At 36.8% G+C, this 15,849-nt stretch overlaps 1 protein-coding gene and 1 long non-coding RNA gene across 2 annotated transcripts in view; one reads left to right on the top strand and one right to left on the bottom strand.

Annotated features, from left to right (window-relative positions):
- Nucleotides 1-6,971: 6,971 nt before the first annotated feature.
- On the bottom strand, nt 6,972-11,510 carry LOC131380736 (uncharacterized). The gene is made up of 4 exons (XR_009208884.1): nt 11,455-11,510; nt 10,450-10,662; nt 7,560-7,717; nt 6,972-7,105 (listed from the first exon to the last, which is right to left on the bottom strand). It is a non-coding gene; the product is annotated as an uncharacterized LOC131380736 (long non-coding RNA).
- Nucleotides 11,511-13,551: 2,041 nt separating this feature from the next.
- Nucleotides 13,552-15,849, top strand: part of TSPAN8 (tetraspanin 8) — an 89,865-nt gene continuing 87,567 nt past the window's right edge. The window contains exon 1 of the mRNA XM_032170738.2: nt 13,552-13,662. The gene's annotated coding sequence lies outside the window, so the exon portion shown is untranslated. The remainder of the gene's footprint in view (nt 13,663-15,849) is intronic.

Here is a 15,849-nt window from a genome sequence, read left to right as displayed (position 1 = left end):
TTTCTAAAGAGTATTTGGCCAAAGTATGGAAGGACTTAATATTCCCATTTCACACCCTAACTTAATCCATTAGTATCCAAACAATGTTAGCGGTTATACTTTGGGAAATTGAGTGGGAGAGAACTGGCTGAGGCTCTAAGGAAACTTCCTATGGTTTAGGGAGCCATTAGGAAAAAGCTTCTTATTCTTGTAAAAATTTCTCAAACTTTCAGGGCTGGGTTCCTGTGGCTGGCTGATAGTCAGCCTCAGTTAGATTCTTGCCAAATTGAGCATCAACAGCTCATTTGGCTTGGAAGAAAAAGAAATGAGAAACAACTGACATTTGTATACTTGAAATTATGAGCTGTTTCTCTAACAAAGACACCAAACACTTTGGGCTTGTTTTCCAGTAAACATACACATTGAACAATCTGGCCGGCTAGCAGCTGGCTGTGCATATGTAGGGCATATGTGAACACATATGGATGCATAAAACTCACATGTTCACTTAAAAGGACACTGTCAAGTCATTTTATGGCTTTTTTTTTTTGTTCCCTGGGCTCTATTGTTTATAAAATCTTCTTAGAAGCTTAAAAATACAATTTCTTTCCCTACTGATTTTTTGTTCTTTCTTTTTTAAAGCAAGTATTTGGAATGGCAATCAAATAAATGGAACTGGTTCTGTTTAATACCTAATCCTACTTAAGCATACACAACAAAGTACATTGTCCGATCAGAAGTAAAGCACTATGAAAGACAATTCCTTATGAAGAGAAAAATAGGCACATTCTGTCTTCAGAGGAATTTATTCTATTTAATTTGAAATTTATTTAATTTCAAATTAAATAGTACTTACAAGATTATTTTCTGGCATTCCAATGCTTTTAGTGTGTGTTAGATATTTCATATGGATATTCGTGACTATAATAAATCCTATTTTCTACTTTCTAAAGTATATTTTAGCAATATTCTTCTAGCTTCTTTATTAAGTAGAGGTCTTTTTAAAAAAATCTCTGCTTTGTGAAGAATCCAATCAAAATAGCCCAACAACCTGAAAAGATGCTAAAAAAAAACACAGTCAGAAAAACAAAAAGTAAAATAATAATAAGTTATGATTTTACACTCATCAAGCTGAGAAAAAGTAAAAAGCAAAACCGTACATAGCAAGTGAAGATGTGAGGGAAGGAGTACTTTCATACGTTGCTGGGGAAATGGGAATTTTAAGCAGCTTTTTGAAAGTAAATTTGGCAACATTTCATAAATTAAAAAAATATATACTTACCTCCATACCAGTGCATAAGGATATAGACGACAGCAGCATTATTTAATGTGGCAAAAATAAAACCAAGTGAATGCCCTTCAATAGGGACTGTTGGTGAATAAATTAAGGCATATTTATACCATAGAATATAATATAGCCACTCAAAAGAGCAAAATGGAGCAATACCAGTTGACTTTGAAGAATTACCACCTGGTATTGTTGAGATAGAAAAGTAACACATATAGAAGAACATATGAGTCTACATTATGAATCAATGACCAAAACAACTTTTGTATGTATTCATTTGTCTCTCTATAGTCTTTCTATGTATCCATTTGTATGAGGTTATATGATGGAAAAAATATGAACAGATACATACCAGGTTGTTAAGATGGGTTTTCTGGAAGGGGTTGGGGGAATTGTGGTGGTGGTAGGTGAGGAAGCCAAACAAAAAGGGAAGAATCTAATATAGGCAAAATCCAGTAAGAAATGATCATATTTATGCAAAATTCTGTGTGTATACATTCAAAGGAATACTTGAAATAATAAGAGATCATTAAAATAAAGACATTCTCATCGTCTACCAGAATCTCCATGGATAGCAATAAAGGAGGATGTGACAATTCCAGACAAACTCAAATAATCCTGGAAAAAACTGAACTTGAGGGTTGGCTGAAGGTTTATATGAGTTTCCCATGGAAGAACAAGATGAGCAGGTTGCATTCAATCATTTCAGGGTACTAGTGCCACCAAGTGGTGTCTGGAGCAATTGTTGGTGGCATTTTATTACCCCACTAGTGACAGAACCTCTTGGCTTACCTATGCCTTCCATGGTAGTAAACAGAATGGGGATGGCTCCAATTCTCCATGGAGTGAAGCACACACCTGTGATCCTGGCACTCAGATGAACAGGAAGTATGAAAAAAATGAGTATGAAGCAAACAGCTTTGGCCCTGGAATCTGACCTCACCTTGGTTTCTCCTGCTGGCAATTGCTCTACCATGCCTGACCTTTACCTGTCAAGTCCCTTGAGATGTGTTCAAAAGTTTATAACTACTTGGACAAGTGTCACAACTTGGGTATCTTCTTTAACTGCTTTAACTGTGATTTTAGATAATGTCTCATATAGGTTTTCTCTTTTTATTGCTGCCATCGTGGCTCGGCCTTTCCTTATGTCTTCACTGGTATCATAAAAATGTTCATGGGCTTTCCTAGCCTCAGTCTCTCTCTGCCCCAATCGAGCTATAAGCCGCTTCTATGCTAAGCTTCCTGAAGTTCTGCTCGTTTAGAACACTACTGAAAAGCCTTCAGCTGTTTCTCTGTAACTACTAGCAGAGTGTGACCTCGGAACTCAGCACAGACTTTTAACAGGGTGACTGTAATGTCTCAGTTTGCCCAGTATAGCCCCAGTTTCCTTCTATTGTCCCACTGTAATCACTGTGGCTTTCTTCATTTTCAACATTGTCCTAGTTTAGATATTACATTTTATGGATACCTGAGCTTTTATCTACTTAGTTCTCCTTCCTCTAATATATTAGAGATATGCAGGCATTAAATGATTTGGTGGGCACCTGGTGTTAATGAGGCCACAGCTCCAGGCCTCTACAGGTCAACTAGTTGTATGCATATGTAAGTAGGCTAACAGAAGAAAGTGTAACGTTTGTGGTGGATAGAGAAATTGGACTCAGAGCGGGCTCATATCTGAGTTAGAACATCTGTGTGTGCGTGTGTGTGTGTGTGTGTATTCTTTTCTCTGAACATTCATAAACTAAATATAAATTATTTGGGATTTATTACCCTATTTAAAATTTATTTTCTGAGGGGGTGGAGCCAAGATGGCCGAATAGGAACAGCTCTGGTCTACAGCTCCCAGCCTGAGTGACACAGAAGACGGGTGATTTCTGCATTTCTGTTTGAGGTACCGGTTTCATCTCACTAGGGAGTGCCAAACAGTGGGTGCAGGACAGTCGGTGAAGCGCACTGTGCGCGAGCCAAAGCAGGGCGAGGCATTGCCTCACTCGGGAAGCGCAAGGGGTCAGGGAGTTCCCTTTCCTAGTCAAAGAAAGGGGTAACAGACGGCACCTGGAATATCAGGTCAGTCCCACCCTAATACTGCGCTTTTCCAACGGGCCTGGAAAATGGCACACTAGGAGATTGTGTCCCGCACCTGGCTCGAAGGGTCCTATGCCCACGGAGTCTCGCTGATTGCTAGCACAGCAGTCTGAGATCAAGCTGCAAGGCGGCAGCCAGGCTGGGGGAGGGGTGCCCGCCATTGCCCAGGCTTGCTTAGGTAAACAAAGCAGCCAGGAAGCTCGAATTGGGTGGAGCCCACCACAGCTCAAGGAGGCCTGCCTGCCTCTGTAGGCTCCACCTCTGGGGGCAGGGCACAGACAAACAAAAAGTCAGCAGGAACCTCTGCAGACTTAAATGTCCCTGTCTGACTGACAGCTTTGAAGAGAGTAGTGGTTCTCCCAGCACGCAGCTGGAGATCTGAGAACGGACAGACTGCCTCCTAAAGTGGGTCTCTCACCCCTGAGCAGCCTAACTGGGAGGCACTCCCCCAGTAGGGACAGACTGACACCTCACTGGGCCGGGTACTCCTCTGAGACAAAACTTCCAGAGGAACTATCAGACAGCTGAATTTGTGGTCTCACGAAAATCCGCTGTTCTGCAGCCACCGCTGCTGACACTCAGCCAAACAGGGTCTGGAGTGGACCTCTAGTAAACTCCAACAGACCTGCAGCTGAGGGTCCTGTCTGGTAGAAGGAAAACTAACAAACAGAAAGGACATCCACACCAAAAACCCATCTGTACATCACCATCATCAAAGACCAAAAGTAGATAAAACCACCAAGATGGGGAAAAAACAGAGCAGAAAAACTGGAAACTCTAAAAAGCAGAGCACCTCTCCTCCTCCAAAGGAACGCAGTTCCTCACCAGCAACGGAACAAAGCTGGTTGGAGGATGACTTTGACGAGTTGAGAGAAGAAGGCTTCAGACGATCAAACTACTCCGAGCTACGGGAGGAAATTCAAAACAATAGCAAAGAAGTTAAAAACTTTGAAAAAAAATTAGATGAATGGATAACTAGAATAACCAATGGAGAGAAGGGCTTAAAGGAGCTGATGGAGCTGAAAGCCAAGTTTCGAGAACTACGCGAAGATTGCAGAAGCCTCAGTAGCAGATGCGATCAACTGGAAGAAAGGGTATCGCTGATGGAAGATGAAATGAATGAAATGAAGCGAGAAGGGAAGTTTAGAGAAAAAAGAATAAAAAGAAACGAACAAAGCCTCCAAGAAATTTGGGACTATGTGAAAAGACCAAACCTACGTCTGATTGGTGTACCTGAAAATGACAGGGAGAATGGAACCAAGTTGGAAAACACTCTGGAACAGAGTGGATACATTATAGTTGTACATGTTTTGAAACATATGTGACACTTTGATATAAGCATACAATGTATAATCATCGAATATGGGTAGTTGGGATACCCATCACCTCAAACACATATCATTACTTTGTGTTGGGAACATTCCAATTGTACTCTTCTAGTTATTTTGAAATATACAATGAACTGTTGTCAGCTAAAGTCGCCCTAAGTGTTTGTGCTACCAAACACTAGATCATATTCCTTCTTTCTAACTGTATTTTTGTACCCGTTAAGCAACCTCTCTTTATCCCTTCCTCTCCACTATTCTTCCCAGCCTATTTTTTGGCTCCCACATATGAGTAAGAACATACGCCATTTGCCTTTGTGTCCTTGGCTTATTTCACTTAACGTAATGTCTTCCAGTTCCATTAATGTTGTTGCAAATGACTGTATTTCATTCTTTTTATGGTGAAATAATATTCCATTGTGTATATATACCACATTTTCTTTATCTGTTTATCTATTAATGAGCACTTAGGTTGATTCCATATCTTAGCTATTGTGAATAGTGCTACAACTTTTGTATTTTTTAGGTAGCTCTTTTAGTGGATAAGAAGAGCACTATTTGGGACCTAATGAATATCACACTCATAATTCATTACCAAATGAGAAAAATATTCAACTAAGTAATAATACAGTCGTGCTAAAAATTTTCAGGAGTTTAGAAACATACTGTGTGCTTTTTTGGCACAGGTCATATGCCTTATTTATCCAACAATTAGTGCATTGCTTGGTGCATAAATACAGTTGAGTAGAATTTGAAGCAGACTGCCAGTTTATAGAACTGAAATTTGGTTACTGCATTCTGGTTTAAGTATTTCCTATGTCTGCTACATTGTGGTGTTAACAATCTGTTAATGGTTGAATGCATACTATTAAGGGAATGCTTTGTCCTTAGCTCACCATCAGTAGGAATGCACTGTGAGTTTTTCCTAGAGTTGAAAAGAATTTGAGCTCAGCCACCCATTTTCTCTTACTCAGTTCTTTTTTTTAACCACTTAAATACATTTTCAAGACAGCCAGAGTCTGTGTTCTTGAAAAAGATTTTGTGTAAGAACTAGTTGACCTGTCCTGGAGCTGTGGCCTCATTAACACCAGGTGCTCACCAAATTATTTAATGCTTGCATATCTCAGATTATCTTGTGCAGCTCTTTTGCCTTCTTTTCTGGCCTAAAGTTGAGTCAATTTAAAGTATAGAAAGTTGGAATTCAACCTAAGCTACTATTTAACTAGCTGAGTGTCATTCACCGACAGTCATCCATTTGTTTCCTGTGTGTTCCTCCAGGTGCTAGGACTTCCTGGAGAAGGGTGTCCATACACAGGCCAGCTTATGCTTGTCATGTTAACTCTCACTGAGTAAACTGCTCTCTTTACCTTCTTTTCTTCAACTGATTTTATAAAACTTTTTCCTGATCACAGTGTCTTCAGGAGAAGAATCAGGCTTTGGACATAATGGCACATGCTCTGATATTCAGTACTCTGCGATCCATTGGCTTTCTTTTATATACTTTTTCTTTTTCTCCAAATGTGTATTTAATGGAACTGCAAACTTAAATACAAGGGCTATATATGTATGCTTCATTTTCTGTAAAGATGCCCCATATTTTGAATTCTTTCAGGTAAAGGACTGTATATTGTATAGACTCTGAGTCTGCCTGGATTTAAATCCCAGCACTGTCTCTCAGCAGCTTTGTGACCTTGGACAAATGATGGTGGAACCCTTCTGTGCCTTATGTTACTTATCTGCATTGTGGGGCCAATAATCTATCTTCTGGGTTTTAATTTTATTTTTTAAGAGCTTTATTGAAATATAATTCACATGGTATAAAATTCACTCATTTAGTGTTCAACTCAGTGTTTTCTCTTGTATTTACAGATTTGTGCAACCAACCCCACAATCTAATTTTAGAACATTTGCATCATCCCCCAAAGAAACCCTGAACCCATCAGCAATCACTCCCCATCCCTGCTCACAGTTTTTTATGAGGAGTAAATGAATTGACACATGCAAAGCACTCAGAATATTGTCTGGCACCTTGTAAGTGTTCTCTATTATTATTGTTGATATTATTATTATCAATACCATTACTATTATCTTTGTACCCTCAGCCAACATAGCATCTGATGCTCACTAGGTCCTTGCTGAATAAATGAGGAAATGAAAGATGAAACATTACATCTTCAGCATTTGAGGTAATAGTGAGAGAAATGCCTAACATTGTGAATACTGTAGACATGATCCAAGTCACAATAGGATCTGTGTTAGAGCACAGTGTTTTACTGAAGAAAGATACATTAACACGGGCTTTTATTGCAATGGCTCAGCATGATGGTGTCATATAATAACCAAGGAAAGTTAGTCCTAAATCTTGAATGCCAGTAGGTAAACTTGTGACCAAGGGAAAGCTACAGATGTTGCTTCTCTGCACAGTTACCTACAAAATGAAATTATATTCAACGAATGACTTCTAACTTCATTCCTCTTTCTAACATTCAGATTGCTCACCAATAAATGTCATGAGAATTATATATCATATTTATATGTTGCATTCATTTGTGATTTTGTTACAGTTCCCAGAGTGTATCATGTTCCCAAAGAGAACAGAAGTGTGGATTATCTCCAGTCTTTATTCTTCCAATGATTTTCCTCTGCCTATAAGATAAAGACCAAACTCCTTGGCCAAGCACCCAACACTCTTCTGGTCTCTTTGCTTGTGGAGTATCTATCCTCAGTTATCTTAGAAGCCAAACAACTGATGTCACATTGGGGGAATATCAGCAGGTTTGGGGGACTGTTTTCTAAGATGTTCTTCCCTGCTCTGATAAAGTTAGGCAGTTATCTTTTGGAAATTTCAATTTTGAATAAAGAGAAGGAAGGATCGAACATACTTGGAGGTGATTTACTTCAGGCATATATTGTAGGTTCTTTTGCTGACATGTTGTAGATTCAGGCACCCTAAGGGGTTTGTCCATTTATTCCTACAGTAGTCCAACCATATTTGTGGTTTCATTTTCTGTGGTTTCAGTTTCTTATGGTCAGTCATGGTCTGAAAATATTCAGTGGAAAATTACAAATATAAACAATTGATAAGTTTTAGCTTGTGTGTAGTTCTAAGTAGAGTGATGAAATCTTGTGCCCTCCTGCTGGAACCCCTCAGACATGAATCATTCCTTCGTCCAGTGATTCCATGATGTAGATGCTATCTGCCTAATGGTCATAAACATTGTCTGCTACTGATGTCCAACCATTAACATTATCATGGCTCAAAGACCCAGGGTCATTAGAAGCAAATAAACCTTCCTCTCAGGTTGCTTCAGGAGGTCAGTAGTAGCCTAATGCTACAGCACAATACCTATATCATTCACTTCACTTCATTATCACAAGAAGGGTGAATACAGTACAAAAAGGTATTTTGAGAGAGAGAGACACCACATTCATGTAAGTTTTATTATAGCATATTGTTATTAATATAATTGTTGTACTTGATTAATAGCTGTTAATCTTTTACCGTGTCTAATGTATAAATTGAACTTTGTACATATGTAAAGTTTATATATATGAAACATATATATGTAAAAAATATAAACATATATTTTTAATTTCAATAGTTTTTGGGATACTGGTGGTTTTTGGTTACATGGATGAATGTATAAAGGTGAAGTCTGAGTTTTAGTGTATCACCTGAGTAGTGTACATGGTACATAATATGTAGTTTTTTTAATCCCTCACTCCCCTATCGTCCTACCCCATTCTAAGTCTCCAAAGTCCATCATACCATTTATGTCTTTGCATACCCATGGCTTAGCTCCCACTTACAAGTGAGAACATATGGAATTTGGCTTAATTTGAGTTTCATTAGATTCTATATATTTATTTTTGTTTTTGTTGCATTTCTTTTGGGGCCTTAGTCGTAAATTTTTTGCCTAGGCCTGATTAAAGAAAAAAAAAAAAAACTTCAGCCAAATTAAGTTTAAAGGGGTTTAATTGGGCAAAATGAATGATTCACAAATCAGGCAGCCCCAAGAATCACAGCAGATTCACAGAGACTCCAGTGCCACTATGTGGTGGAAGATTTATAGACCAAAAAAAGGGAAATGACGTACAGAAATTAGAAGTAAGGTACAGAATGGCTGGATTGGTTACAGCTTGGTGTTTGCCTTATTTCAACACAGTTTGAACACTCAGTGGTGTATGAATGATTGAGGTACGGCTGCAAGGATTGGCCAAGACTCGACTATTGTTACAGGCACATACTCCTAAGTTAGGTTTTCAATCTTGTCTACCTATTAAGCTAGGTTGCAGTTCATCCACAAGGACTCAAATATAGAAGTACAGAGTCCTTCTCAGGCCATATTTAGTTCTCTTTAACAACTCCCCTTTTTTGGTCATTTTCTCAGTTTTGAGAGATTCACAAAAACTTCAGTTATTGATGTCACTATCACCGTTGTAAATGTACTTATTTGGTCTTGAAACCCACTGGGAAATAGTAGAACAGTGAGTTTTGCAAAAGGGAGGAACAAGGGCTGAGTAGAGGATAACTTTTTTGCTGGAATGTTCTATTTACATGAGAAAAATAAAACTGAGTCTGTTCTAGGATCTACGTGTTTCCTTAAAGTCTTAGTTTGATTATGTCACTTTTAGCATGAGTAACTGTATTTTAGTTCAGTTTGGCCTGTTGGGTCCTAGTGCTTGAGCTGAGTCCAAAACAATGGCCTCCTATAATTTTGCTTTAAAAGTTCCCCTTTTTTGGTTGGGTTCTCACTTAGGTGAGAGTGTGACCAAAATTTAGGACCTTGGCACCACTCTCTGTTGTCATCATTTTGGGTTTCCAGTCTCAGCACATCATTCATAGGTTATGGTGCGCTTATGGGCACATATTTCTTTCAGCTCTTGTCATTCCAGTTGAAGAGAGACCATTTGACATTCTACTGATGGCTGCATGCAAACATTTAAAACCTTTGAGAGAATATAGCACACCAGGGAGACTATTATTAGACTATTGGGAAGATAATAATACCAAGAGTTTGGAGTATGCTCCTTAGCCAGGGTCCCCATAAAGCAAACCACCTGAAATTAAATAGATTAAAGAATGAGCTGGATGAAGAGTCTACTTGCTTGACTAAGTGGTCTTTTCATTAATCCCCTACAACTGAATTTTTATAATCTACATTTGACGTTATTTCTCCATAAGCCACAAGTGCCAACAACTGCACAAGTATTTTTCTTTTTAGCCAATTCTATTATTAGCATAACTTTCACAAGATAATTTAAAGTCTGTTGTGTAATGATAGCCTTTATAGTAGAAACTGCTATAGAGCCTTTTATGAGGGATGCATTTCTAATTATTGCCTCTTTTATTTTAAACCATGGAAAAAGGACCTAATAAATGGTGTCCTTCTAGAAGAGTAAAGGGCTCCTTGCAATGTTCTCTTTAACCCATGATGTGGGTTAAGAGGGGTTTTGACTGATTATGAGGCAATGTATGTACCACTAAAGTTTCTCACCTACATGGAGCCTTCATCTTTTATCTATCAAAGTATAAGTTTATTCATGTATAAGGCTGGGTGCAAAATCCTTCACAAATAAAAATATACCCTCTAAGTGCACATAATAGACCCCTTTTTCATTTCTATTATTCGTAGAGTCATAAACAAGTAAAAAATATTCAAAGATAAGAGTCTCATGATAGTAGAAGTGTTGATTCGTGATCTTGGGAAAAGCTGTTCACATCAAGTATTCCATCTTCTTCTGGGGAGAAACTTTCTTGGTTCCTTTTACCTTAAGGGTTCCAAAGGGTGTACAATTCCAAGAGTGTGGAGGGACCCTTCTCAGTTGTTTGGTTATGAATCCAAGGTACAAGTTTCCGAAGTTTTGTTGCAGTGTGGATGGCAAGGACAGTCTTTCTCTGATGTTCTCAGAATATTCAATCTTCAGGTTCTAGATTGTGAAGGAGTTGATTGTCCTCAGTGAACCATAAAAAGCTTTATTTACCTGGTGAAAATATACTGTGACATGATAATTAACTGTTATAACAAAAAGCACGATTGAAAATGACATTTGAATGAAATATCTTTATAAATGTTTAAATGACCCATCAGGTAGCCAAATATACTTGAAGGTTTGATTGTCTTCCCAGGAATATAGAACCAAACATTGGTTTTAAACTACTTTCACAATTCGTAAGTCACCATATCAATATATTCAATTTAGATCATTTTATTTTTTTCCATGATGAATTGTGGAATGCAGAACCTTTAATAACACAAGTTTTAAGGACTCAGGAAGGACAAGGAGGGTGCCCTGGTTCTCCATGAGTCCATACTTAACACTGGATTTATGTCCTCTTGAATACCAGTTGTTTCTCAAATTTAGGTGCATAGCACTAATAACTAGTGGGTTATTATAGGTAAGTTGACTTAGACCACGGAGTTCAAATTGTATATGTAAACAGTTTAAGTATTGGCTGGTTTAACATGAAAATCTGGCAAAGTATTTTCTAGACATTTAGTTAATTTTTTTGTTCTACTTGGGTGAGCAGTTTTATACAAGGAAATTTGGTTATTTCTGTGGTGTACAATAACTTAACATAATAACCATAATTATGACTGATAGCTATACTCAGGCATATTAGTATTTTAGAAATCCCATACAATTTTGGAACATATATTAATATCATTCACTAAAATATAACCTGAAGATTAAACATTATTTTTATTTTGACAATGCTTCCCATGTAACTTAACATGTTAAATAATTCTGTTTACCTCTCTTTTGGATGCTTACCTCTCTTTTGGATGCCGTCTGTAGCATTCCAAAGTTAAGGGGTCAGAAAAGACCATTTTGAAGCTGAAATTTGATTTTGGGAAGCCTATTAAATATGTTAAAGATTTAAAACACTTGATATTATGAACTAGAATTCCAGGTCACCATAAGTCATTCATTTAGTCAAAATGATGATTCATTTAGTCAAAATGATGACTCAAAAATGTTTAAAAAGGCAAAAACCTTTACTCATTGATAGAGGGAAGACTTAGCTTTCCAAACAATCTGTCTTTTGTTTTTCCCTTCTTTTTCTTTTCTCTTTTGTAGTATATTTAAAAGGCAAACAAAAATCTTTCATTATCTTATCTTTTAATATTACTTGAAAATCTTGTTAAAGAAAGAAAGCCAAATTTCAGCCTTGCATTAGCAGACTATTAATGTCAATCCCAATTTTTAATGAAACCTCATAGACAAGTCTACCCAATCTTAATCAGTTTGATCATATGGCAAGATTTTTATAAACCTTTTATAACCCTTTATAAATTTTTGTTAAAGAGCAGATTAGTGCTTTAAGAAAACTCTGTTGAGCTTTTATTTTGATGTTCAACTTACAGTAAAACCAAATAATACCCTTTTAAATTTAGTCAATATTTTCACACATAGAATTCCTTTTACAAGGTTAATTTTTACAAACCTTTTACAACTTGTTTTAACCTTCAGCTTTATTTAATTTAACAATCATTTAACCCTTTAAACTAGGCAAAAATTTATGTTCTCATGCCTTTTTATAATCTCTTACCAAAGACACATTTCATTCTTCTCATACACCATGCATGTAAACCTATTTTTTCAGTAGTCCCAATTACATGTTATAATGATAATGCTTAGTAACTTTCACTTTTGGTGCATAAATATTATTTTATAAATCCTTTTATAAATGGGCTTACATCGACCATCTGTGACATGTTTTGACTTTCTGACTTGTCCTAAACATCTCTCTTTTAAACAGTCATTTTACTTTAGCTTTAGGACCAGAATTTACCATACAAGATCCTTCCTTATATACAATCTCTTTTCTTTTATGCCTTCTTTGCATAGCTAAGGGGCATGGCTAATTTCACATGTCCCCAGGGCTTATTTAGAATTTAATGTCGCCAAAATAAATTGAACAGTTTTCAAAAGTCAAAGAAGCAGTTTATGACCTTAAAGCATTTAGCAAATTTAACATCTGACCTGCATAATTTAAACCAAATATTTACACTATTGAAGACATTTTAATTTTACCAATAATCTTTTAAACTGTCTTTATTTCCCAAAGATTACTAAAGTTACATGAACTAAATAAAAGGCATTATACTTTTTACATTTCTGACAAAATATTTGATTTAAGCACTTATTATTAAACCAATTAGTTAAAACTCTTTCACACATAAACATTACATACACAATACCTACATAAAACTACCTAGACAGACAGAAGATTACTACAGTTGTTGTAAAATTTCTCATTTGCCAGTTTTTAATTTTCTTAATTGGATTATTGGCTTTCAGATGGAGCCCTTGGAAAAACAGGTCCAGGAAAGGGTCTCTGGTGCCTCCTGTTTTTTCAAAGGAGTCTCAGGTTGTTAGAGCCTGAATATCCACTTTTAATTAAGCTGACTTTTAACCATAGCACTCTTTAATAAAGTCCTTTTAAACATTCTTATTACTTGACTTTAGCCAGGCCAAATGGTCAATATTTCTGGCTTTTTAACTTTATTGAAAGTAACCTCACAGGTGCTTTGAGACAGGATAATTCAAGACAGTTTGTAGAGGGGAATATAATTTTAAAATGGCAAAGGTCACCCAAATATCAATTAAAAAGGCTCATCCCCTAAGCTAGGGATTGAAACCTGAGCCCAGGCCGCCATTGTGAAAAGAGAAAGCACAGCCACATGGTTACAAGGTCAAGCTCCCAAGGACATAACTGACCAGTTTGTTGGGCTGTCTTGAACAGCAGGCATATGGGGTTTTAGGCACGCATTTTATTCCAAGGTACCCACCCCTCTTTGTGACAGAACAATAGAGAAAGCCACACAAAGCACACCAGATTCACTATAGCTTAAGACCAGACTCAGATTTTTTTTTGTATTAATCCCAACTGTACAGAAGAGATAAACAGTGATTTTTACCATTCATTCAACTGGTTTGCACAGAGAGAGAGAGAGACAGAGGCCAGAAGTCTGACTGGTAAGAAATTCTTACCCTTTTGCCAGCATGCCAGGCTTCTGGGTTTTCTTTCCCTGAGCAGCCCCAGTGACCTGACTTGCTGCACCATACCCTGGGGGGCCAAGCCACATCATAAAACAAAATTATCTTTTTTCATTCTGGCCAGAGCAAAATACATGTGACAAGACATAGACATTTGCCACTTTACTTAGCACCCAATATCAAATGTCAAGGCTTAAATTTACCCTCAGATGGGCCCTGCCATCTTTAATCCAATCTCTGACTAGGAGTTTCAACATGTGGTCTCTGGGCAACATGGTTGCCCTGAGTAATAAAAAAAGGATAAGAGAGAGAGAAAAAAAAATTTAAAGGAATTTAATTGAGCAATGAACAATTGGTGAATTGGGCAGCTCCAGAATCACAGCAGATTCACAGAGACTCCAGTGCAGCCACGTGGTGGAAGAAGATTTATAGACAAAAAAAGAGGAAATGATATACAGAAATCAGAAGTGAGCTACATAACGGCTGGATTGGTTATAGCTCGGTGTTTGCCTTATTTCAACACAGTTTGAACACTCAAGCAGTGTATGAATGGTTAAAGTACAGCTGCTGGGATTGGCCAAGACTCAGCTACTGTTACAGGCACATACTCCTAAGTTAGGTTTTCAGTCTTGTCTGCCTATTAAAAGCTAGGTTGCAGTTCATCCACAAGGGCTCAGATATAGAAATACAGAGTCCTTCTCAGGCCATGTTTAATTTGCTTTAACAGGCCAATGCCAAGAAGAGTTTTTCCTAGGTTGTCTTCTAGAATTCTTATGTTTTTAGGTCGTAGATTTAAGTCTACAATCCATCTTCAATTGATTTTTTTTAATATGGTAAAATATAGGAATCAAGTTTCATTTTTCTACGTGTGGCTATCCAGTTTTCCAGAATCATTTATTGAATAGAGTGTCCTTTCCCCAATTTATATTTTATATGCTTTGTTGATGAACAGTTGGTTGTAAGTATTTGGCTTCATTTCTGGTTCTCTGTTCTGTTCCATTGGTCTGTGTATCTACTTTATACCAGTACTATGCTGTTTTGGTAACTGTAATCTTGTGATATAATTTGAAGTCAGGTAATGTGATGCCTCCAGATTTGTTCTTTTTGCTTAGGATTGTTTTGGTTATTTGGACTCTTCTTTGATTCCATATGAATTTCATGGTTGTTTTTTCTAATTCTCTGAAAAATGACGTTGGTATTTTGATAGGAATTCCATTTAATCTACAGATTGCTTTGCATAGTATGGTCATTTGCATGATATTTTTCTTTCTACTCCATAAGCATGGGATGTATTTCCATTTTTTTCTGTTATCTACAATTTCTTTCAGCAGTGTTTTGTAGTTCTCCTTGTAGCAATCTTTCATTTTCTTGGTTAAGTATATTCCTTGGTATTAATATTTTATTTTTTTGCAGCTTCCATAAAATCATATTGGTATGATTTCAATTCTAAAAATTTATTAAGACTTGTTTTCCTATTGTATGCTCTATCTTGGAGAATGTTTTATATACTGATGAGAAGAATGTATATTTTGCAGTTCTTGGATAGAATGTTCTGTAAATATCTGTTATGTCCATTTGTTCTAGAGTGAAGTTTAAGTTCATTGTTTCTTTGCTGACTTTCTGCCTGGATAATCTTTCTAGTGCTATCAGTGAATGCTGAAGTCCCCACTATTATTGTGTTGCCGTCTATCTCTTTTTCTCAGGTGTAGTGGTAATTTGGGATCTCCAGAATTAGATGCATATATATTTTGGATTGTAATATCTTCTTGTTGCATGACTCATTCTATCATTATGTAATGTAATAATCTTCTTTACTTCTTCTTCTTCTTTTTTTTTTTTTTTTTACTATTATTGCTTTAAAGTAAACGACTCCTCCTTGCTTTGGTTTCTATTTGGATGGAATATCTTTTTCCTGTCCTTTACCTTGAATCTATAAGAATCTTTACGTGTTAGGCAAGTCTTGAAGATGGCAGATATTTCACTTGTGACTTTTTAATCCATTTTACCAATCTGTATCTATTAAGTGGAGCATTTAGACATTTATATTCAACATTAATATTGAGCTGCAAGTACTGTGCCAGTCATTATGTTGATTGTTACCTAGATACTTTGTTGTTTTTTGTTGTTGTTGTTGTTTCATTTTGTTATTGTTTTCTAGGCCATATG

This window comes from Hylobates moloch, unplaced genomic scaffold (genome assembly GCF_009828535.3).
Source record: "Hylobates moloch isolate HMO894 unplaced genomic scaffold, HMol_V3 SCAFFOLD_12, whole genome shotgun sequence".
In the NCBI taxonomy this organism is placed as follows: domain Eukaryota; kingdom Metazoa; phylum Chordata; class Mammalia; order Primates; family Hylobatidae; genus Hylobates; species Hylobates moloch.
This window is presented reverse-complemented; position numbering and strand designations above follow the sequence as displayed.